General features: G+C 41.4%; 1 protein-coding gene across 1 annotated transcript in view; it reads right to left on the bottom strand.

Moving 5' to 3' along the window:
• Positions 1–24,768, bottom strand: part of LOC121582317 (cadherin-11-like) — a 68,780-nt gene extending 44,012 nt beyond the window's left edge. The window contains exon 1 of the mRNA XM_041898035.2: positions 24,337–24,768. The gene's annotated coding sequence lies outside the window, so the exon portion shown is untranslated. The remainder of the gene's footprint in view (positions 1–24,336) is intronic.
• Positions 24,769–25,334: the final 566 nt, after the last annotated feature.

Raw genomic sequence — 25,334 nt, forward strand, 5'->3', positions numbered from 1 at the left:
CATCAATGCCATCCTAGCGAGTGAACAAAAATAAGGTCATTGGAGAGAAAAGCCTATCAGAACGTCAGCTTTGACAAGCATCATTCACCCACTCTTCCTTTCAGAGCCACTAGGCTTTGATAACAGACTACCCTTTGTGTGGCCTCTATTTGACACACCCATTGAGCTGTTGATAACGACAAATTAGATTATTTAAGTCAACTCTCCTGTCACTCTTTTCAGCAGCTATATTTTCATTCCTGTCCTTTAAAAACATGAAATATGTGAGATGGAGGGAAAGGGAGATGAATCACCTAGTCTTTAACAACACCCCGGCAGCTTTTCTTTTTGCATTTTGTATGAATTATACAATAGAAGCACACCCTCGTAATGACTTTCAGTGAAATTTATTCGACCTTCCCCCTTCTTTATCAACGATACTCAGCATTTTTCCATGGTTGTAGAGAAGATTACCTAGCCAAGGTGAGTGAGTCTGTCTGTGTAATGACAGCAGGAGAGCCAGAATGGAATTGCACAGGTAATACATTTGGAGTCGAGAGAGGTGGGAGTGGGAGTAGGGAGGAGGGGACATACAGTAGGCCTGGACAGTTAGGAGAAAAAAACACTCATTCCCAGAGACTGAATCTTTTCCCCTGTATGTTGATATTCAGAACAGTGCTCACCTCTTGTGGATGATGTTTATGGATAAGCTGTTGAATACAGTGGGGAGAACAAGTATTTGATACACTGCTGATTTTGCAGGTTTTCCTACTTGCAAAGCATGTAGAGGCCTGTAATTTTTATCATAGGTACACTTCAACTGTGAAAGACAGAATCTAAAACAAAAATCCAGAAAATCACATTGTATGATTTTTAAGTAATTAATTTGCATTTTATTGCATGACATAAGTATTTTATCACCTAACAACCAGTAATAATTCCGGCTCTCACAGACCTGTTAGTTTTTCTTTAAGAAGCCCTCCTGTTCTCCACTCATTACCTGTATTAACTGCACCTGTTTGAACTCGTTACCTGTATAAAAGACACCTGTCCACACACTCAATCAAACAGACTCCAACCTCTCCACAATGTCCAAGACCAGAGAGCTGTGTAAGGACATCATGGATACAATTGTAGACCTGCACAAGGCTGGGATGGGCTACAGGACAATAGGCAAGCAGCTTGGTGAGAAGGCAACAACTGTTGGCGCAATTATTAGAAAATGGAAGAAGTTCAAGATGACGGTCAATCACCCTCGGTCTGGGGCTCCATGCAAGATCTCACCTCGTGGGGCATCAATGATCATGAGGAAGGTGAGGGATCAGCCCAGAACTACACGGCAGGACCTGGTCAATGACCTGAAGAGAGCTGGGACCACAGTCTCAAAGAAAACCATTAGTAACACACTACCCGTCATGGATTAAAATCCTGCAGCGCACGCAAGGTCCCCCTGCTCAAGCCAGCGCATGTCCAGGCCCGTCTGAAGTTTGCCAATGACTATCTGCATGATCCAGAGGAGGAATGGGAGAAGGTAATGTGGTCTGATGAGACAAAAATAGAGCTTTTTGGTCTAAACTCCACTCGCCGTGTTTGGAGGAAGAAGAAGGATGAGTACAACCCCAAGAACACCATCCCAACCGTGAAGCATGGAGGTGGAAACATAATTCTTTGGGGATGCTTTTCTGCAAAGGGGACAGGACGACTGCACCGTATTGAGGGGAGGATGGATGGGGCCATGTATCGCGAGATCTTGGCCAACAACCTCCTTCCCTCAGTAAGAGCATTGAAGATGGGTCGTGGCTGGGTCTTCCAGCACGACCCAAACACACAGCCAGGGCAACTAAGGAGTGGCTCCGTAAGAGGCATCTCAAGGTCCTGGAGTGGCCTAGCCAGTCTCCAGACCTGAACCCAATAGAAAATCTTTGGAGGGAGCTGAATGTCCGTATTGCCCAGCGACAGCCACGAAACCTGAAGGATCTGGAGAAGGTCTGTATGGAGGAGTGGGCCAAAATCCCTGCTGCAGTGTGTGCAAACCTGGTCAAGACCTACAGGAAACGTATGATCTCTGTAATTGCAAACAAAGGTTTCTGTACCAAATATTAAGTTCTGCTTTTCTGATGTATCAAATACTTATGTCATGCAATAAAATGCAAATTAATTACTTAAAAATCATACAATGTGATTTTCTGGATTTTTGTTTTAGATTCCGTCTCTCACAGTTGAAGTGTACCTATGATAAAAATTACAGACCTCTACATGTTTTGTAAGTAGGAAAACCTGCAAAATCGGCAGTGTATCAAATACTTGTTCTCCCCACTGTATGTATTTGCCAGATTATGAGCTTTTGCCACCAAACGACCGTCCTTTATTTATCCAGATAGAGGTCGCTGACCTCCTCTGCTGACGCTCACCCTACTTGTGCCCGAATTAAATCACTCGACTTTGCCTCCTTGACTGGTGATTCATTCTGAAGGAGATGCTGCCACTGCATCGTATTACCTGTGTAGAAAACCTGCAATTGAGGGAAATTCAATATGCTTTTAACATACATTTAACCTCAGCAGCATGGGTGTCCGATTCAAAATCTATGTTTCACCCAGGAGGAAAAAATAAACATGAAATCATTTAAGTTCGTCTTTCAAACCATACAATTTTATTTCACAACTCAAAGCAAATGATTTTGGCTCTCACCAGTGCTGACTAATAGGATTTGTAATGCCAGATATTAGATTGCATCAATCTATCTCCATACATCTTCAAACTGCATAGGAGTACATGCTGTGAAAATGATAAAATGCTATTTAGACATTGGTATTTGTTCGTTTATAATATTGCAGCTCTCTCAGTGGAGGAGATTCATTCTGATAAAAAATAGCATAGAATTGAATAGCCATGCAATACATAATAGATAATTAGTGTAGTGGAGGACGTTTGAAGAACTCGCCCTATTTAAGATAAAGCAACCGCATTTAATGAGATAAGCCCTTGGGTAATCTGCCATACTCTAAATTCCTGAACTTTGCCTTACACCATTTCAATAGTCAATATAAATGTTGAGCATGCATGATTTGCATTAATATTACCACCATTCTCTCCACTTGTAAGGTGCCTGTATGTAATGCCAGGCTGGAACAATCAGTCCTAAAGGATAAGACAATAATCTTCCTCTTCTAACGATAAGGAAGTGCAATTTCTCTTCTTTGCTTTTTTGTTGTCATTGGTAAGTAACCTATAGTATCTATTTTTTATTTCTTGGAGTAGTCAAAAGAGCTGGGCCACTGAATGGTTATCTTGATAAGAGTAAGCCCTGAGCTAGCTGCGCTGAGACAGCCTCCAATGAATATCAAGTGACATGAGTCAGAGTGGGAGCAGCTCCGAAAAAGAAATGCTCTTCCATTAGAGTCACCTTCTCCATTTAAACAGCCATTACTTCACAGCACACTGGCCAGAGGTGAGGCGGGGGGTGCTGACATACACCCGCTGTCGCTTGCCAAATTAAAAGAGGCTCCGGCCTACTTTGGTGAATAGTAAACATAGCTTGGCTCGCTCTCTATGCCACTGATTCATTCCCTCCGATTGGACTTTCACAATTTGCCCGCACACTGCAAACTCCCCGCAAACCCTGTTACATGGGTGGGAGAAATCGATAACCTTGAATCATTTGATAAATAAGGCTTTGGCAGGGGCTTATTTACAGGTGTTAAGAGTCATTGGTGCGAACGAACTTGGCTGCAGCAGTGGCAAGGAGGCTAAGGGACTCTCTCCTCCAACCACCCATCCCTCCCCCCACCTCCCCATCTCCCTCTCTCTCCCTCTGTGCCAGCCTCTACGCTGTATAATCGGACCCAGTTGGGGCCCATTCATCAATGCTGGCTGCTCTCCTCCCCCACACACGCCCACTCACTGAGGGGACCAGGAGATGTAGGTTTCCCACTGTATGCTCCGCTCTGCCACTAATGACTAAATCTGTAATTTTCAACGTTATGAGGATTTCTGTGCGTTCTGCCTACAACTCCATCATGGCTGATTAGTTCCGGTGAGCTAGATCCAGTGTGAAATAAGCTCCTCGCTTTCAGACTCGACCTCCCTCACTCTCTGTCCCCTCTCTCTGCCTTTTCAGTCTCAATAACTCGCTCGCATACATTCTCACTCTCTATCTCTCAGTCTTTCACCATGGCCCTTGATTATTGCACAGACTACAATGTGAAATAATTCATAACATAATGAAAATGGTTTGAGCCAGCCAGCTCGACTCCTCACTATTTAAATAATGCATAATTCAATCATTTCCATTCAATGTGCCCTGCTCTCCAGCTTCTGATGGTTAATGGTTGCATATTAACTTTTTCTTGCAACAAAATAGGATAAGTTAAATTGGATAACTTCTGAAGTAAACACAATTCATTATTTGTCTGAAAAAAGTAATAATTGCTTTACTAAGGGGACAAGTTTATGTTATTACTAGTACAAAAAATATGCCAACTGTGTATCCCCTCATTAACACTTGAACTTAATTTGTTTTGGATTAATACCTACAAGTAAATAATGGAAACACTTGAGCAAATTAGGGATACAAATGATATCCACACAGGTGTGGTTCCTGATTAATTAACATTCCCTCATGATTAGGGTCATGTATGAAAATGCTGGGCAGGGCATTATTTTGGCTACCATGGCTATGCCCCCATAGGATGATAATGCCCCCATCCACAGGGCACGAGTGGTCACTGAATCGTTTGATGAGTATGAAAATTATGTAAACCACATGCCATAGCCGTCTCAGTCACCAGATCTCAACCCAATTGAACACTTATGGGAGATTCTGGAGCGGCGCCTGAGACAGCGTTTTCACCACCAGTATCAACAAAACACCAAATAATGGAATATCTTGTGGAAGAATGGTGTCACATTAAGACACTTTATGTTGGTGTTTCCTTTATTTTGGTAGTTACCTGTAAATGATGGGCCCGATTCCGACCCGAGTTAAGAGGGAGTAAATGGAACGTAATTCCCGTTTTATGCACTTTTGTCTCTATGCGAATTCTGACCATGAACTTAATAATAATAATATGCCATTTAGCAGACGCTTTTATCCAAAGCGACTTACAGTCATGTGCGCATAAATTTTTACGTATGGGTGGTCGCGGGGATCGAACCCACTACCCTGGCGTTACAAGCACCATGCTCTACCAATTGAGCTACAGAGGACCACAAACTTAATGAGAATAGAGTGGTATTCACCTGCTATTCGTTTTGATCGAGTGGAGATCTAATAAATTAAGGTGCGGCAGAGGTATGTTTACAGATACGCTGAATTCTGACCTTGACTTAATTTACTTATAATTCCACCACCTTTATGCGCGAGGAAACCATGAATAATGTCTAGCAAACCTCCCGGTTCCAAGTGGAAAAAGCATCTACTTCATTTTTCCCAACAGAAATAACGCTATACTCCATGCACTGTAATTTACAACTTGATAAGAGCTATTGATAAGAGCTAAGTAAATAAGTAATCTGTTTGGATAAGGATTTGTAAATATTAATTGTTTTAGATATATTTTATCTTATAATCGTTGCAGACAAATGTGAAACCAGTCATATAGCCGTAAACTGACGCATTTCAACATATCAACTTCACACAGTAAAGTTTATGAAATGCCATTATGCAGAATTTAAATTGTACAGCCTTTTAACTAGAATGGGCACTCTCGAATGTCTTAATTATATGCTACCCCGACTTTCCTATTTCTATCATGTAAAATATTAGCCACTATCAGTATCGACCGTCAGTAGGCCTAATAACAACACATATTCAACTGCCAATTGATTGTTTGTTCCCTTCAGTTGGTATAGCCTACATTATCATTCCATTTAATTACATTATTTTGTTTACCTTCATTTGCTTCCTCTGTAAACGCCGTCACGGCCTTGTGGTTGTTGCTGAGGATCATTAGTAACAGTTGATAATATTTAAAAAAGACATGTAGGCTAATTAAATCGAGCGGATCGCAGACCAAGCCGTAACAGTTTGAACCTGATGCATGGTGCAATACTTGGCTGTGTCATCACACAGTTCCATGGTTAGTGCAGGCAATTGAGGAGGGTATAGCCTACTATTGTACACTATTCTCCCTATTATAATTATATGTACACTAGTCTTCCAACATGACAATGGGTTAAATAACTAAATGTGGCAATTTTCAGAATTAATCAAACCACCGTTTTCTTTCTTTCATGCGTAAAGGCACTCCAAACCTGCTTTTTATGATTCATAAATACTTTCCTAACCCAAAATAATCTACAAGATCAGAGTATTTTCAAATCTACCAATAGGTGCTGAAACGGAGACGGATAGGCATATATTTAGATGGCTTTCTTTCATTGATCCCTAATATTCTGAACCCGTTCTCTCTATATATTCTACTGAGTCTGTCGACAAAATTCGAACTAAAAGGTACACCATATTTAAAGGGATGGCTTAAGATAAATGAATGCCCTATATGCTTAGGCATGAGTGAACAAAAATGTGAATGGAATTATAGGATCTCTATGGGCACAGACACAGATTCTAAATGTTTGTAAGAGATAGTCCAGAGAGCACCCAGACAGCACAGAGCTGCTCTCACCATGTTTAATCTAACAATAACGAATTAGAGAAAAAAACACTCAATTTGTTTCAATGCAATTCCACTTGGTAACCACTTGGAATCAATGAAAAGTCTGACCTTAAAATAAGGGCAAGACAATTAATTATGCAGTTATCTTAGACCTAAGATACACACAGTCTCTGACTCTCTCTCTCTCTCGCTCTCTCTCACTCTCTCTCTCTCTCTCGCTCTCTCTCTCTCTCTCTCTCTCTCTCTCTCGCTCTCTCTCTCACTCTCTCTCTCTCTCGCTCTCTCTCACACACAATTCAGTCCCATTTAAAATCCTATTTTCCCTAACCCTTAACCCTAAACCTAACACTAACCCTAACCTGTACTCTTACCCTAACCCTAACCTTAACCTTAACCCTAACCCTAACCTTAACCCAAAAACCTAACCTTAACCCTAAACCTAACCCTAGCTCCTAACCCTAACCCTAAATCTAACCCTAGCTCCTAACCCTAAACCTAATTCTAACCCTAACACTAAATCTAACCTTAACCCTAAACCCCCTAGAAATAGCATTTGACCTCGTGGGGACCAAAAAAATGTCCCCAGTTGGTCAGATTTGTGTTCGTTTACTATTCTTGTGGTCCCCACAAGAATAGTTAAACACGTCCACAAACACACACACACACACACAATGTGGTGCCCTGTCTGCATAGCAATACTGGAAAGTCCCAGTCTCAACCATACTCCCACAGTGACTAAACTTGCCATTATTTTTTTCTTCTCAATCCCTAGACTTCGAGAACTGCCACAGGCCAGTCATAATCTGTTATTGTTTCCCTGAAACAATGTGCGATTATTATTGTAAAAGCGTATTATAAATTAACTATCCAGGCTGATTTGACATTGGGCGCTATGATGGAGCAGCATTATAAATGGTTTATGTCATAGGTTGTGTCATGTTCCTTTCCTTTGCAGCTCCCCTATGTAATTGAAAAGCCACTTCAGAATAAGGTGGGTTAGGGGGGCTGACCAGCAATGTTTGCTGCATTCTGAACACTGACGCTTGGGGAAAATGGGCCTTGATTTAATACACTGGTCAATTTTTTAATACATTATCAAAGCAGGGGCTCGCAAAACCCAGATACCAACTGAACCCAGCAAGTCTCACTGGATGAATGTGTGCTTGTGTATCAGCTAAGTTAGAATAAGATGAAGTAGATGCATTTTGTACATGGGCTCTTTTGAAAAAAATGAGGTCAATTTAGTATCAATGTCTTATCTGTGCAAATCCATTCAGAAATCTCAGTCGAGGCTGAGCAGTTTCACTTTCTAATGGCTTCGGCAGACATCCACATTCCTGTCTGACCCTCGCTCTCTCTGTCTCTCCCTCTTCCTCCATCTCTCTTTCTTTCTTTACCTCAGTCTTTCTCCCTCCTGCAGAGGCCCCCAGGTGCTGCTTTGCTTGCAGAGCGAAGGCTGGTGATAAATGGCCACATCTGCCTGTTTTTACTGCCAAGTGCAGCTCCAGCTTCAGTCCCTAATGTAGCAACACACAGTACCACAGGGCCACTTATCAACCCATACAAACACCCAGGAGACTCAACTATATCCCCAAAACTAAGATCTCACATTCTAGTCAGGCATGTAATTGCTCATATTAAGTGCCAGTGGTAGTCCAAGTGATGTATTGTTTAGTGGCTTGTGAATGGGAAAAGGAAGTCAATCTGTATGCCCACCTCAGCATAACCCCTGACCATTTACACCCACATTTTTTATGGATTGAAAAATATACAGCCAGCAGTATGAGCTACTATACACCTGGCATATTTATGGCCCTAACATGTGAGCCTTTACATTTTTTATCGAGTAGTGTCTGACTCTGCCCTTTAGCTATTTCTATGGCAACCTGCTGAGCCCTGAGCAGGAGATGGGAGCAGATAAAGGCACCAAGGACGAGGGTGCAAGAAACTTCAGCGTTTACGCCAAACACAAATCTAACTGTGAGGCATGCAAGCTCCCCCTCCTTCAAAGTCGGGTTGGCAAATTGTTTTTGAAACGCTTTATTCAGGTGGATGTGCTGAGACCAAGGCTGCTGCACCTCTCTCTAAACAACAGAAGACACTGGCTGTGTCCGAATATCCATACTAGCGTACTACATACTTAAACTGCATACTATGTACTCATTGTCGCATACTTTTTAGCACGTACTGTTTTAGTAAAAAAGTATGCAGTATGCCACAGCTGCAACGCAGTAGCGGATCCTGACTGGCTGAGTAGGTGGAGCGGGTCCAAGTCCGGGTGGACTTTTCCAAATTCAACAGACATGCATCGCATTAACCAGCCTGATAATAGCTAATTTCCAATTTGATTAATTTCTCTAAACTCTGAATAGAATAGGAATGGAGTTATAGGCCTACTCAGGCTGGTTAAAGGCAGACTATCACCTTCGACCTATACCGTAGCCCATATAGCCAATCTATCCTATTTAAAAAGGACTGAAGACAGAAACAGATAATTTAGTTCCATTTCAACATACAGTATTCCTCCGTGAAACCAAAGTGCTGTAACATATATAAATTAAATCAAACAGCCTAGTATGCACACCAAAACTTTTCAAAGGCTATTGCACAGAAAAACATTGACAGTCGGGTGCATCGCAAATTCAGAACCACTGGACAGCAACATAATAAACTAAAGCACTGATCTGGTATGGCAACTGCTCGGCATCCGACCGTAAGGTGCTACAGAGGGTAGTGCGTACGGCCCAATACATCACTGGGGCCAAGCTTCCTGCCATCCAGGACCTATATACTAGGCGGTGTCAGAGGAAGGCCCAAAAAATTGTCAAAGACTCCAGTCACCCAAGTCATAGAGTGTTCTCACTGCTACCGCACGGCAAGCGGTACCAGAGCGCCAAGTCTAGGTCCAAAAGACTCCTTAACAGCTTCTACCCCCAAGCCATAAGACTGCTGAACAATTAATCAAATGGCCACCCGGACTATTTGCATTGACACCCCGCCCCATTTGTTTTTACACTGCTGCTACTCGCTGTTTATTATCTATGCATAGTCACTTTACCCCTACCTACATGTACAAATTACCTTGACTAACCTGTACCCCCGCACATTGACTCGGTACTGGCAGCCTCATTGTTGCTATTTTATTGTGTTACTTTTTTTTTTACTTTAGTGTATTTAGTAAATATTTTCTTAACTCTATTTTCTTAAAACTGCATTGGTGGTTAAGGGCTTGTAAGTAAGTATTTCATTGTAAGGTCTACACCTGTTGTATTCGGTACATGTGACAATTAAATTTTATTTTATTTTATTTTATTTGAACTAGATCCAAATGACTGCTAAGGATTGTTCCATAAATTAAATAATTTAATAGGTAGTCTAGCGTACAAAACTAAAACAATCCATATGTTCAAAAGGGCTGATTATCATGACATTAATAATGCAGCCACATCCCGAGTCCCCGGTGCTGACACATTCAGAGATAAAAAAAAAAAAAAGTTTAGTATTTAGTTGACGAAGGCCAAGGGAGCAAGAAAAGCTTTTCAATGAGAAAACAGAAATCCGACTTCTGTATTCAAAGATGTAGCCTATGAAGCAATATTCGTGCTCATTTTAAGGAGAAAAAAATGACTTAACCTACATTTGAACACCACCGCAGAAGCTTCGCTATTCGGCATCTTCCCAATTAAGTAGCCTAGTTTTGTTGTTTGGCTACTTTAAGAAAACTAGGGCCTATCACTCACAGCCCCCTTCTTCCAATGCATTGTGGAAAAGTGTGCATTGAATTCTACTAGATGAAGAGCCGAAATGAGTGCAACATCCAGGCATTTAAACCATACTCGATTAACGAAAATTCACATACTATAAAACATTATTTTTTTGCATGCCCTATTTAGAACGTTCAGACACGGCTACTGTCTCTGCCGTACTGTGCACAGAATTGAGGCACAAGACCACAAAACAGGCATAAACTAAACCAAGCACATGAGAATAAGACCAGGTTTAAAGGTCTTTCAAAGATGGTGTAGGGGGACACAATATCGATGGAGTTTAATGCCAAAACGGGTATGATGAAATCCATTTGTAACATCTAAAGTTTACAGTGTATTGCATAGTCATCACCTAGGAAGCCATGGAATAAACCAGAGCACTGCTGTAACTAAGGAGAGTAGTTGGGGCGGCAGGTAGCTTAGTGGTTAAGAGTGTTGTGCCAGTAACCGAAAGGTCGCAGGTTCTAATCCCCAAGCCGACTAGGTGAAAAATCTGTTGGTGTGCCCCTGAGCAAGGCACTTAACCCTAATTGCTCCTGTAAGTTGCTCTGGATAAGAGCTCAGCTGGTAGAGCAAGGCGCTTGTAATGCCAAGGTAGTGGGTTCAATCCCCAGGACCACCCATAAAAAAATATATATTTTAAAAAATGTATGCACGCATGACTGTAAGTCGCTTTGGATAAAAGCGTCTGCTAAATGACTTATTATGATTAAAATGTAAATGTAGTTCAAATGGAAGCAGCTGTCAGGCCTGCAATAATGCATCTGGCCTTCAAAAGCAAAGTAGGTTTCCTCCCAGTATAAAATAAATAAGAGGTGAATGGTTTGATTGTCGGGAAAGGAGGGCTAAGTACTAACGGGAACGAGCCATTTTGGCAGCACATTAAAAGACTACTGTTTTACATGACAGAAAATAGAAGCTGGGGCTTGTTTGCTCTCTTGTTTGAATTGGTGGGAGTGTCGGGGGTGACAGGGTTATGGTATGGTAAGGGTCCTGGTGTTCTGGTGGAAGGCACAGCAGGAGACATGCCTTCCCATCTCCCACTCCTGCCCTCCATTACGATCAGGCCCTTGTTTACTACACCCATCCGAGTGTCATGTTAATGACAGCCCTCCTGGAGATTACAGCCCCGATGTCCTTGCGGGAGTGACAGGCATCTTTCAGCCCACAGTCATTTCCATTGAGCAGGCCATGACATTCCTGGTCCTTCACTGGTTGTGCTGCTCCTGCTCAACTGCCTCAATTATAAAGGGAAAAAACGGATTTCCTTAAAGGCATACTTCAGGATTTTGGCAATGAAGCCCTTTATCTACTTCCCCAGAGTAAGATGAGCTCGTGGATACCATTTTTATGTTTCTGCGTGCAGTTTGAAGGAAGTTGCTAACTAGTGTTAGCGCAATTGCTAACTAGCATTAGCACAATGACTGGAAGTCTATGGTAACTTCTAGCATGCTAGTAGATACCATAGACTTCCAGTCATTGTGCTAAAACTACCTCTTACTTCCTTCATACTGGATGCAGAGTCATAAAAATGGTATCCAGGAGTTCATCTGACTCTGGGGAAGTAGAGGGCCAAAATCCCAAAGTATCCCTTTAATGGGTACCTACCCCTGGGCCACCCACAATGTCAGCCACTTAACCCATGTAGTAATAATTTCAGCCCTGCCGTAAAACTCATCCCAAGAAACAAAGGCCATGGAAAGATTGCCAAACTGCTTTCAATTACAATATAATCTCAAGACTTTAAATTATTCTCAGAAGAAAAGTTTTAAAGTGACAGAAATCCCTAGATATGAGGGAGTTAACAGAGGTAGGAAATTAGCTGAAACTTGGCCTCATACCAATCAGTGGCGCCTAAAATACTTTAATGCACTTTCCAAACACACAGAATGGGAAATGACCCAGAGGGGCCTCCAGTCACAGAAAAGCCATCTCAATGGAGGCTGACAAACAGCTCTGGGACAGAAATCAAAATGGCTTCCCTGCAGACACAGTGGAGGAGAGCTGGTGGGGTCTAATAGGTGCCAATTCCAGAGTGGTGAATGGGTTCACTGATGCAAAGCTACCCTGACAGTTTGAAACAACCCAAGTGAACAATACATAATAGATGCAAGAGGAAAACTTTTTTATTTCTTCCCTTTTCTCTATTTTTTCCCTCCTTCGGTTTTAGCATTGTCTGCCATATTACCCATGGAGTCAAATGGAAAGTGACAACATACTTCAAACTCTTTCAGACAGTGCTGAGTGCGCTGCTGTCCAGGGGAAGAGTGTGGTCAGTATTGACTATTCCCCTTTCCAGTGTCCTGAATCAAGGGGTCTGGCTCAGGAGAAGAGAAGGAGGGGGGGGGGGCTCAATCATTCATTGTTGTGAGCTGATAAAGAAATTAGGGCACTGTGAAAAGAGGCAGGACTGAATCTCCCAGCATCTGAGATGCCTGTATGAAAGGGCCATTGTGGCCCTGGTACACATCCTGCCTTCCCTGAACACTTGACAACCAAAACAGTGGACAAGAGAATTCCTGTGTCAGACAAAACACTCCTTTTCTGCACCAAAGGTTTATCAGCCTCATTTACAAATGTATGCCTTTGTGACCAAATAATTCCCCATTAGCAAAGCTACTAAAAGCAGAACTAAATAAATGATTCACAAATTCGCTGGCCTTAATGGTTAAAAAATAAATAAAATCGTCTTCATGACCACATGACTGAGTGCAGAAAAATAAGTTGATCAAAAAGTGCCACGGCATCAGTATGAAAACATGTGGTGGCAAGGTTTTTTTCTCTAGCCTTCATGTGTCACTGTGTTTGACTGGTTTGTGTGGTTAGAATCTGCACGTCAAAAGCAGAAAAACCATTTGAGTGGGCCACCAGATGTTCCATCACAATAGGGTTCACATGCATACATCCTCTTCCCCCTTCCCTTTTTATTACTCACTGCTATTGATTCCCATACAATTTCCCCTAGAGGAAATGAGAACTTTAGATGTGCAAAATTAAATAAAGAAATGTAATCAATGACACTCCATTTCCTATTATAATGACAAAAAAAATCTAAAATGAGAAACGAGAGAAATTATTTGCATACCTATACAATCTTAATGCATCCAGGATGGAAGCAAATACCACATTATACCACAGTACATAGCCTGCATCCCTCTTCCACAAGAAGTAAACAAACTACTGAAGATCATCCGCGGGGGGTATTTTTGTTTCATAATTCATATGAGACAGATTTCCTTCCATGGGTAATTCTGAAGCTCGGAAGATCGCTGTAACAAAGCTGTGAATGCCAAAGACCACATAAAGTCAACAGACTATGAATGCATCTGGTCTCCTTGTTTCACCCCAGTTTGTTAAGGCGTATGATTCCCTAACAGCTGCTACAGTATTTGCTGACTGCACTTACACTTACATGTGTGGTAACTTGAATTTGATGAATTCAAAAACCTTTGTCTCACTAAATCCCTCTCCTCTGAAATACATGCTCACTCTTAGAAATCGAAGATCATATGCAGCCAGTCCAAGGTTTACTTCATCGTTTTTTACATCAATAAAACTATATTACATTCTCCAGACAATTCCTAATTGGCCTCTGGTTAGAGCCTTTTAATTCAACTTGTACAGCGGATCCCTTTGTGTAACCTTCTGCTGACATTGTGACCCCTTCTGAGGCAGAGGGTGACCAAAGGACTGAGACAACTGGGAGCAGACCCTGATTATTCACGCTCCACTGAATTGTCTAAAGGCAGGATTAAAAGTATTAGTATACATTACCAAAGCTTTTAAGACCACATATATCCCAATTATAGCATGGAGGCCTTAGGGCTCTGTTTTGTCTTACTCTCCTCCAGCTGTGACTGACAAGATGGCGCCTGGTCTGGTGTAGCTTGTGTTTGGCCTATCTCAAAGTAATCTTGGATTCCCCAAGGAAGACAGGCCTACATCACACAGACACAATAAATCCATTTTTTTTAAGGGTGCTGAGAGGAGAGCCTGGGTGACTGGCAGGGTGCTAACAGACTGATGAGGGATAATACCAAGTGAAGGAGCCTCAGCTCAGACAGAACAGTCTGATAGGGCTGCTGCTGAGCTCAGAGAGGAGGGGGAGGAATTCTGACTGAAGTTTGCAGAGAGGTGGAGGTAGTGAGGTAGCAGGTGGACAACACTAAGGATGGCCAGGCAGCCTGAGATAGATAGGGAGAAGTTTCACAATCCTTTATTACAGATAGTGTGACATTTACAGTCCTACTCTGAGGTGGGAAGAAGCTGGACACAGCTCTTGGCCTTCACTTTATTACAAGCAGCACTTCCACAATATACACTCACAGGAGAATTTATTAGGTACACCACCCCGTTAACGAAAATTGATCACTCCTACAAACAGGCAGACAGGCAATCGAGGCATTCAGTTACTGTTCGATTGAACATTAGAATGAGAAAACAAGTGACCTAAGTGACTTTGAGTGTGGTATGATCGTCGGTGCCAGGCGCACAAGGATCCAGTATCTCAGAAACAACCACCCTCCAGGGCTTTTCACGCAAGGTTTACCGAGAATGGTGCGACAAACGAAAACATCCAGTCAGCGGCAGTCCTGTGGGAGAAAACAGCTCATTGATGAGAGAGGTCGAAGAAGAACGGCAAGAATCGTGCAAGCGGGCTACAAACAGACAAATAACAGCACAGTACAACAGTGGTGTGCAGAACGGCATCTCGGAACGCACAACTCATCGATCCTTGTCACGAATGGTCTACTGCAGCAGACAACCACACCGGGTTCCACTCCTATCAGCTTTAAAACAAGAAGAAGCGGCTCCAGTGGGCACGCAATCACCAACACTGGACAATTGAGGAGAGGAAAAACATCGCCTGGAACATGACAGTGAGTTCAGGTTACTTATGTGGCCAGCCCAAGACCCAGACCTCAACCCAATAGAGCATCTTTGGGAAGAGATAGAATGTGCTGTTCGCAGCATGAATGTACCGCCACCCAAGCTGCATTAACTGCGTGATGCCATCATGTCAGCATGGACCAACATCCTTGTGGAACGTTTCCGACACTTTTAGAATGCCTGTTCTGGAGGAAAAAGAGGGGTCCGACCCGGTACGATGGGTGTACCTAATAAACGGACACAATGAAGAAAATAAGGACAGTGGAAATGAAAAGGCCTATTGAAATCTGTGTTGCCTCTTACAGTCTCGATCTATCAAGCTTCCAATCCAATTTCATATGTTGTATTATGTTTCCAATGTTACTATCAAAACCCTGCTTTCCCTAGAAAAACACACTATCAATCTTAGCTACCTCCCATGGAGTAGCCCAAAAAGTGGGTGAAAAAAAGTCCCTTTTCAAAGTGTCTTCAGACAGTATGGGAGGACTCTTCCAAATATATGCCAACAAGTAGTTAGCTCTTTCCATCTCATTCAAAATTACATACAAACGAACGCAAAAGAACCAGACACTGTGAAACACTGTTATTTCCACCTGCCATTCTCAGTTACTTAGCCAAATTCAGCTAATTTCACAGGCTGCTGAATCAACTGATACACATTCAAAGATGGAATATGCATCCGCGATTAACATGGGCTCTTTTCATATCTACAGACGCAACTTTCAAATAGCTACACATCAACAAAAATTAGAACAACAAGCAGGTTGTGATTCTCAGTTTGGGTTTCATTCTTTCTTTCATAATCCTCCAAGACTTATAATTACACTATATAACGATGAGTGCACATCTCTGAAGAGTTGAATTGCCCTGAATCTCATACTGCCAATAGGCACAGCAAAGGATAAAAGGAAGAGCGTTAGAATAAGCATTAGCTGATTATGCAAATGTATCAACCATATGCCAGCAAATAATGAATGAACCTGGTGCACTTAGCACTCTGACTGCAGACTACGGGTGATTTATACATCAAAAATATGTTATCTTAGCATTAGAGCACGGGGAGGATGGGCTGTACAGTTAGTGACTGTGTGTTCCATCTTAGCGGTTCCTTTAAACAGAAACACTTACCCCTTGTGCTCTTTTTGTTTAGGTGCTTTCTGTTGTTGACTGGGCTGGTGTGGGGGTAACCAACAATTAGGGTGATTGCAGATGTAGAGTGGGTGTAATGGAGCCTGTCATTGCTAATCAATTCCTCCTCCACCCCTTAAAAGGCTAAAAAGGAAAGTAAGTGTTGAGGTTGATTACAAGGTGCACCTCCGAGATGCTTAAGATTATTGTTTTCAACCAGGGGTCTGCATTTGTACTTCGGTCTTAGGTCAATGCAACAGTGTTTTCTGTGTATTTTTAAACCAACACCATAATGACATACTGTATGGCTGTGCAGCATGAATGGAATCCTCTGTGTAATATTATCTTATTAAAAAAGGTCAAAAGCAGGATTGTTCAGCTAGCTCATTTATTTGCCCCTTCCCTAGCGCCCCTCAGTGCCCTTGCTTTTTTAACCTACAGTACAATGGCATTAGATGTCAAGTGCATAGTCCTATCAGAAATATGCATGACACGTCTGCTAATGCCTTGGAGCAACAGTGCAGAAAAGCACCATGCAATGACTGTCAGTTGTCAGTAAAAAACAAACAAAGACTATACCCAACAAACAGCATAAACACTTTTTCTTCTTTGAAATAGAAAAGCAATGCTATATACAGTCACCTCTGCTCTCAGGAAAGTAGGGCTAAGAAGGTATCCTAAGACCTGGGAGAGAACTCTGCCATATTACCATACATACAGTATATTTAAGCCAAATCCCTTATGGACTGTGTTTTATTTTTAAAGGTCAGCTTGGCCATAGCTCTTATCAAAGCAGTTTCTTTCGATTATGCCATGAGAAAATGGCACTATCGCAATGACTGCATCTGGAGCGGAATTCATTTAGGAATCAAGTTTGCAAAGAAAATCCAGGGCTTATTGCATACATTCATACATTATATTTTTTATTCAAGGACTAGTGGTGGTATGCAAGCATATATTAGAGAAAATTGTCAGTGTCTATTGTCTGTTTCCTGGAAGACAAAAAATAGGGGTAGTGGCTTCAGCTGTAGTACAGATATGTACATATATCCCATTACAGTGAAAATCCTTGCCTCCATGAGCAGGCTCATTCTTCTGCAACAAAGAGCATGCCCTGAATTCACATTAATTGTGTCCTTACATGAAAGAGGGAAGATAGATGAAGCTTCAAAGAATGTTGAAAGAGGTTCAGATATGTTGTGCAGCAAAAGCTGATTGCAATGGAGTTTACTGTACGTCAGTAGCCTTAGCCTACCAACTCACTGCCAACAGATAGGATGTTATAGATAGATTCTGTCTCCACTATGTCTATATCTTTCCTATCCTATATTACAGATAGGATATGATTGTCTCACCTAGCTATCTTAAGATGAATGCACTAACTGTAAGTCGCTCCAGATAAAAGAGTCTGCTAAATGACTAGAATGTAAATGTAATAGGAACGTCTGATTTTAGTTTTTTTAAAGTCAGGGTGAAATTCAGCCAAACCCTGTCATGACACAAAGCTTTCCAGGTCACAAAAGATACTCAGAGCAAACATACAGCACAAAACTTGCCATTATCAAAAATTATGGAATTGTATAACTTTGTGTGACTTCTACCCCCTTTTCCCAAGTTCATGTGATGCAACAATGTATATATACACAACAGTAATGAGGGGAAATGTGTTAGAACATCATGACAAGCATCAAGATTAAAGAAAAGCAATATGATAATGCGCCATGTGATCAAAGTGTGGATTTGACATCAGAGAAAGACTATGCATGCTGCTGCCAGACATCGAATCCAGTTCAGCCAACATGTCCCCTCCAGGAAACAGAGGAAGGAAGGTTAATAAAGGCATTAGAATGTTCCTGAGAGGCCTGTTTTAATGAGTGGATAATTTAGACTGCAACTCTGGTAGTGTAAATGAGGCCCTACCTAAATCAACCCCATAATCAGATAAGCTTCATGCAGCATTTGGCATGTTGGCCTTCAGTATGTTAAGCTTGTGCTTTTGACACGCATATGGACACAGTTTGAGCATGTGTCCACATATCCACACTCACATAAATGCTGATGCTCACATCACACACACAGCTTGTGCACAGCTTCAGAGTTGATCACCAGCAATAAGGTATGACATATTCCCATGCACTTTCAAAGCTCCCCTTCTATACACAAGCTCTAGAGAGTATTAGAACTCCTCCAGTATGTTAATCAGAAGTGTTACATTAAAATACCATGTTAGAAAGCAAAACATATTTCTACATAAGTTACTGTCATGAAAAGGTACCCCAGGGAGAAGGTGACTATATGGCCTCCATGTTGACTTCCTTGAAATAGACATTGACTCACACACAGCTTTGCACAGAGAAAATAAATACTTTATATGGCCTTACGAAGAGCCCTTTCAGATCACAATGTTGTACACTAAAGGTGGCATGGAAGAAACATGGTGTTCTGGTCTTGTAGTATCTTTACACACTCAGGGCTAAGTCTACCAGCCCAACTGCTCCTGTTTCTCTTATATAAAGGTGTTGTTTTCAGACTGAAGAATAATCATGTAATTTACTTGGACTTTCTTACATGTGTTATGATTGTCTTATTCAGCACCATAACAAGTATGTATATGAGTAGAAATAACTCATGTTTATATTGCTTGAACATGAAATTATTATCAATGATGCTCTTGAGGGTAAGTGACAGTGTTCTGTGCACACACATAGTGATTGACCCAGCAATATGAGGAGTGCAACAATAAGGACAGCTTTGAATAAACTGAGCCATGGTCCTACTTTCATCAGTGTCAAGCAATATTAGTACTGCATAATTCTGTAACTATTAATTAAATCTCTAATTTGTCCACCCACTATCAATGCTGTAATTAGGGAATGAAAATAGATATTAACACCACTATTCAATATTATTTTTGTCCAGAATGCTTCATTAAATGAGACTGGGTGGTTATTCTATTACTTGACTATTACTACAGTGGCTTGCAAAAGTATTCACCCCCCTTGGCATTTTTCCTATTTTGTTGCTGTCACGACTTCCGCCGAGGCTGCCTCCCCTCCTTGTTCGGGCAGGTTTCGGCGTTCGTCGTCACCGGCTTACTAGCTGCTGCCGATCCATTTATCATCACTCCACTTGTCTTGTCTAATTTATCACACACACCTGGTTCTTATCCCCAATTAGTCATTGTATAAGTGTTCCCTCTGCTTCCTTGTCTGTGTGGGTGATTGTTTGTAGTGAGCTGTGTGTAGCTCGGTTGAGCTACCCTTACCTTGTTGTTGCCAGGGTAGATATTTCCCCTGTGCCTGAGTTTTGTTGTCGCATGCTTGCGCAACTGTTTATCGACGGAATAAACTCTTTGGATGCGTATTACTCTCCTGCGCCTGACTCCTTCTATCACACGCATCACAGTTGCCTTACAACCTGGAATTAAAATTGATTTTTGGGGGGTTTGTATCATTTGATTTACACAACATGCCTACCACTTTGAAGATGCAAAATATTTTTTCTTGTGAAACAAACAAGAAATAATAAAAAAAAAACTGAGAACTTAAGCGTGCATAACTATTCACCCCCCAAAGTCAATACTTTGTAGAGCCACCGTTTGCAGCAATTACAGCTGCAAGTCTCTTGGGGTATGTCTCTATCTAGCCACTGGGATTTTTGCCCATTCTTCAAGGCAAAACTGCTCCAGCTCCTTCAAGTTGGATGGGTTCCGCTTGTGTACAGCAATCTTTAAGTCATACCACAGATTCTCAATTGGATTGAGGTCTGGGCTTTGACTAGGCCATTCCAAGACATCCAAATGTTTCCCCTTAAACCACTTGAGTGTTGCTTTAGCAGTATGCTTAGGGTCATTGTCCTGCTGGAAGGTGAACCTCCATCCCAGTCTCAAATCTCTGGAAGACTGAAACAGGTTTCCCTCAAGAATTTCCCTGTATTTAGCGCCATCCATCATTCCTTCAATTCTGACCAGTTTCCCACTCCCTGCCGATGAAAAACATCACCACAGCATGATGCTGCCACCACCATGCTTCACTGTGGGGATGGTGTTCTCGGGGTGATGAGAGGTGTTGGGTTTGCGCCAGACATAGCGTTTTCGTTGATGGCCAAAAAGCTCAATTTTATTATCTTCTTCCATATATTTGGGGAGTCTCCCACATGCCTTTTGGCGAACACCAAACGTGTTAGCTTATTTCTTTCTTTAAGCAATGGCTTTTTTCTGGCCACTCTTCCATAAAGTCAAGTTCTGTGGAGTGTACGGCTTAAAGTGGTCCTATGGACAGATACTCCAATCTCCGCTGTGGAGCTTTGCAGCTCCTTCATGGTTATCTTTGGTCTCTTTGTTGCCTCTCTGATTAATGCCCTCCTTGCCTGGTCCGTGAGTTTTGGTGGGCGGCCCTCTCTTGGCAGGTTTGTTGTGGTGCCATTTTCTTTCACTTTCTTAATAATGGATTTAATGGTGCTCTGTGGGATGTTCAAAGTTTCTGATATTTTTTTAGAACCCAACCCTGATCTGTACTTCTACAGAACTTTGTCCCTGACCTGTTTGGAGAGCTCCTTGGTCTTCATGGTGCCGCTTGCTTGGTGGTGCCCCGTGCTTAGCGGTGTTGCAGACTCTGGGGCCTTTCAGAACAGGTGTATATATACTGAGATCATGTGACACTTAGATTGCACACAGGTGGACTTTATTTAACTAATTATGTGACTTCTGAAGGTAATTGGTTGCACCAGCTCTTATTTAGGGGCTTCATAGCAAAGGGGGTGAATACATATGCACGCACCACTTTTCCGTTATTTTTTTTTTGAATTTTTTGAAACAAGTTATTTTTTTCATTTCACTTCACCAATTTGGACTATTTTGTGTATGTCCATTACATGAAATCCAAATGAAAATCCATTTAAATTTCAGGTTGTAATGCAAAAAAATAGGAAAAAACGCCAAGGTGGATAAATACTTTTGAAAGGCACTGTATCTTCATTCGTCCTCAAAGCCACCACAAATATCTTCCTAAAAAAAAGTCTAAGGCTAATGTTCAACCAGCAACGCTGTAATACCTTCCTTTCATGTCCCATTGCTTGTGAGATAGATGGCGTGGGCATATCATGGGACTGCCTAAAAGCCACCTAGCCTGACCTTAATGTCTGTCACATGACCTGAATGACATGTAAACAACTGAAACGCACAGGGAATGAAAAGAAGCCTAGTAGTAGCCATGCAGTAGACACTGAGTATCTACTGTCTTGGATTGTGAAATGGTGGGGTACCCTAATCTAGGACCCACGACATGAGGATAATGATTAAATCCAATATGTCACCCTACTAGCTGCTGATGGAGGGACACAGACGTCCCATATTAGCATACTATTGACCAGTAACAGGGAAGCAGGGTTATGAAGAATTGTCACATATTCGGACCAAGGTCTAGGTCACATCCACTAATAATTATCCAGGTACTGTGTGTTTAAAAGCTGCCATATTGTTATGTCAAGTCATTTGTAGACTACCTTATGATTAGAATCCATACTAAATGAAACATGGCCAAACAAGAACTTCTTGCTTTACTGCCAAAATCTGACAATGTTCAGATATTTCTTCAGCTCAAGGTCGGCAAACTGAGAGATGTTTATTTCTATTTAGCTGATGGCTGTGCATTGAGTCTACATTTTAAAAAGGGCACACTTTTGCGTCTTTCCTTTTTATCCCAAAGTAGAAAAATAACTCCTTGAAAAGCTCTAGCTGGCAGTCAAAATAACAAATGCCTTTATTTGTTGAAAATGATGGAGTCTCTTCCGTTATCGACCCACAGTAATGTGGAATTGGAATAGCACAGCGTGGAGCAGAGCAGGAAACCGGTGCCTCATTTTTCTCCCCTCCCCAGAACTCCAAGGTGGTAATGTGACACTGAAGGTAACAGAAGCCACTGACTAGAAAGATGTTAATCCTGACAAAGTGCCACAGCATTAGCCAGAGCCTCTGTTAGATTGAATTCTCTGTCCCCTGGGACCATGGGCAACACCGGCGGTGGCGCTCCATCTTTCTGAGTGCCCCTCAGAGATTAGTGCCGAGGTAAGCAAACTGGGCCAGATGTCCACAGAACAACAGCACCCTCTATTGATTCCTTGAATACATTTATTTTCTTCCTCTGGGGGGTTTCAAGACTGTTGCCTGTAACTGTAGTTATAGAGGTATATTCCGTTTTGTCATTCAACTATTTAAGTCTGGTCAGTCAGACACTAAACTGATCTTTCAGAGAATTGTTCAGTTAACAGGTAGGCTAACTATGATTCTGAAATGTTTTTTGTTGTTGTTGTTTTTGTTCAAAACTGATTTTAAGATTTTTGAGTGAATTTGAAATAGGCTATGGAATAAGGGATGAAACAATCTATGTGATTCGTTGATATATGTATATCTCAACTATTTTCAGCAGTCATGTCACACACCAATGCCTCTGAGTTGTGATTGGAGCTAAGACTTCTCTGATGTGAGTCATTCACTTCTGGTTATGCTGCTCAAAAGATTTCACCATCAAGCATTATTACACTTTCATTTTTAATTATTAGCAGTTAACAAATTAAGAATTGGGAATTACTTTGTGGGGTAAAATCACAATTTAATACAATTTGTTAAATTATAAACCCTATGATGTGCACTCTTTATTTTCAATGCCTTATTAGGGCGTAACACAGATCAATAATATCAGTAAAAGCATGTTCAATAAGGAGAACATGAAATTATTATATGAATGGTTCCAATAAGAGCACATGAAGGGAAGCAGAGCAGACATTTCGCTGAGCAACAGTGCGGTGGGGGTATAGAGTGGTAGCGGGTGGAAGGGGAGATTATTTTAATCTTGAAAGCAGCAATCTTGAGCTGTGGACATGAATACTGAGGGTTATGTGAATACATACAGTTGACGCAATGGACCAGCTACGCATGCTGTTTTCTTTAGGCTACCTTCTCCCTATGAATATAACCTATTGAATTTTTTTTAGAATGCCTGTGAATTCACATGTCCAATATCAATTGCTGAGTAATTTAGCCTAATAAAATGTCGAAGATCAGTGCAACAAAAATGTACACTAGGCATATATAGTCTTGGTTAGAGACGCAACAACGGATAAATATTTTTAGCCCAATTCGGTTTGTATTCAGTTGTAAATGATACACCAACCTGTTATCACTATAAAACTGTGACTCAGGAGTAGGCTAAACTAAATATTCAAACGACTGCTATCAAATGGCAATACATACAAAAAAATACACAATTGAAGAAATTAAACTGACTTTAAAATATGATATAATAAATTACGAAAAACAAAACCGTATTATGAATGCAGGCAGGAGAGAAAGTGGAATATCGTCCCGCATTACAATAAATATAATATACATAGTTTATGGCTATCCATCCCATTCAGTTCAATTAGCTATTTAACTACAAACTATTGCAAGGAAATGTATCCCAGTATACGCTAAACTTGCAGCGAAAGTTATCCCGTAGGCTATTCGTCACTAAAACATGAAAATGGATTGATGGGCGCAAATATGTAGTATAGCCTACCAGTGTGTCAAACTAGCCGTGAATAGTCAATGTGTAATTGGACCCACAAGCTTCCGATTAGAAACGGAGGATATATGAAAAAGTGAACAACATGAGATAATTTGATATAGGCTATGTTTACGGTCCTGATGAGAATCAAAATACCCCCCATAATAAGTCACATATAGCCCTAATTAACTGCATTTGAAGTGTTGGACATACAATGGACACAGTCCACTCAGATTGCGTATTGAAGTTATAAATGTCGCTTCTGAGGGGTAGGTTTTATCATTTGGAAAAGCAATTTAGGTCCAATCCCAGGACTATCACATTTTCCAGTTCAAATGACTCCAGAAATTGCACAACACTACTGTACTAAAATAAATGGATAGGACAATAACTATGGGCTAAATCCCTTACCTTGCTTGGAGTAAAACCAGACTCACTGTTGTCAGTCCACTGCTTGTCCCATTAGCAGCACCAGACTATTACCACTTCTTTATGGCTATGAACATCCAACACGACTCGTCCTTGCGTTATCACTCCTGGTCCAAGCGCTTCTCCTCCTGTGCGTTCCGCTGGATAAGAGGAATACCGTGGACCGGTTGAGAAGACAGTGGAACTAGGCGCCTAGGGCGAGTATCATATCAAGAGAAAATGAGAATTAGTGAAGGAATAAAACCGTAGCATCCCCAACGATCAATCCGGTGCAGCCGTTTAGGAGCGTACGTCCTCTCCAGCTTTCTAGAGAAACGAAATGAAGCTCGAATATCTTAGTAGCAATGCAAGCAGGATGTCTTGCCAAGGGCGCCTAAGTAGAATCACCCCCCTTTTCCCTTTCCCTGCGATACCAGATGGAAGCAGTTTCTCATCTGTCGCACGTTCCCAGACCCAGACAGCGCAAGAGAACGCACGAATAGTTACACTAGGTTTAGAAATCTTCTTCCAATCAAAACAGGCGGATGGAAGTAAAGCCCTCCCTGGGAACCGAGAGCACTCAAGGGAGATGGAGACAAAACTCATCTTCAAAATAAATACAAAAATACACCCAATGAAAATAAAAACTTTTCGGATGAGTAAAGTGAAATAGTTGCAATGTATTCCATTTCATGACCAAACTGTTTTGCTTCCAATTACAGCTTAGCTTTTTTCTAGATAAAACAATTCCCTTCATTATTAGCCTTACTGTCCTTAACAGCCTACTGTTGATCCATTGTTTAATTAGGCTGTAGGCAACTACAATGTTTTAAATGAAAAACATAAACCTACAGCTGAAGCAAATGGTAACACATAACATTGCATTGCTATTAGGTAATAAAACTGTAATTGCATACCATTTTAGTATCAGCTTTGTAACTGCATAGCAACATTGAGAGCTGTGGTAAAGTACACTAACATGGTGTCTCAAAGCCAAGGGA

Source organism: Coregonus clupeaformis, chromosome 15 (genome assembly GCF_020615455.1).
Source record: "Coregonus clupeaformis isolate EN_2021a chromosome 15, ASM2061545v1, whole genome shotgun sequence".
In the NCBI taxonomy this organism is placed as follows: domain Eukaryota; kingdom Metazoa; phylum Chordata; class Actinopteri; order Salmoniformes; family Salmonidae; genus Coregonus; species Coregonus clupeaformis.